This window comes from Pteropus vampyrus, unplaced genomic scaffold (assembly GCF_000151845.1).
Source record: "Pteropus vampyrus isolate Shadow unplaced genomic scaffold, Pvam_2.0 Scaffold339, whole genome shotgun sequence".
Lineage (NCBI taxonomy): Eukaryota > Metazoa > Chordata > Mammalia > Chiroptera > Pteropodidae > Pteropus > Pteropus vampyrus.
The window spans coordinates 1,886,781-1,887,804 of NW_011889120.1; the positions used below are offsets into that span (position 1 = coordinate 1,886,781).

A 1,024-nucleotide genomic window follows, 5' to 3' on the forward strand; every position below is an offset into this window, starting at 1 on the left:
TCCCGCTAGGACAGAAAAAAATGTTCAAAATTAGACTGTTTAAGGCTGTTTAAGAGATAGGATCTTCTGTGTGTGTGTGCACAACAATCAAAATAACCTAGTGTAAAGGTGTAACACAGCACATGTAACTTTAGGCATAAAAATGTGTATGTAACGGTGCACATGCCAGAGTTTTGGTTTCTGTCTGGTTTTATTTTACTATGTGTGTATGTATGTATTTTTTAGGCGAGGCAACCCTTGGTTGACCTCACGGATTGCAAGGACCTTGTCAGCTTACAATCCCTAACTTTTTATTTTATATTTTATTTATTTTTTACACCTACATCACCTGGTCTTCCTAGGTGGTCTCCCATCCAAGTACTAACCAGGCCCAACCCTGCTTAGCTTCCACGATCAGATGGGAGCGGGCTTGTTCAGGGTGGCATGGCCATAGATGTTTTCTGTCTGGTTTTAATGCACCTGCTTAACAATTAAGAGAGCGAGGAGAGAAAAAAAAAGTGATCTCTAACTCTTCTTCATCTTTGAGAACTCGTTCTAGTAAAGGAAAATGAGGTTTAATGAGAACAGGCCAAAAATAGTAGAAAGCGAAAAATCAGATTGAAAAATTTCAAGTCTGATCTCAAAATGAAGGCTCACTCCTGTGATTTTACTATAACTTCATTCTGATCATTTCAATTTGATATAAATTCTGCTTCATCCTTTTTTCCTCATTGTCGGCCAAAAACATTGGTGTTTCCTTGATACACATGTCTGAATCTGCAGAAATTAAGATTACATATCTGTGCGTTAAAACTGAAAGAGGAAAAGAGTGTGAAGGTTCCTCAAAAAGTTTAAATTGGAACCAACACATGATCCAGCCATCCCACTTCTGGATATTTATCCAAAAGAATTGAAAGCAGAGTCTCAAAGAGATATCTGTGCTCCCATGGTCACTGCAGCATTATTCACAACAGCCAAGAGGTAAAAGCAACTCAAATGTCCATCGATGGATGAATGGTATATACATACACTGGAATATTATTCA

The 1,024-nt window shown here is 37.9% G+C and overlaps 1 non-coding gene across 1 annotated transcript; it reads right to left on the minus strand.

Annotated features, from left to right (window-relative positions):
* Positions 1-316: 316 nt before the first annotated feature.
* LOC111730911 lies at positions 317-435 on the minus strand. Its single transcript, XR_002776863.1, has one exon. It is a non-coding gene; the product is annotated as a 5S ribosomal RNA (ribosomal RNA).
* Positions 436-1,024: the final 589 nt, after the last annotated feature.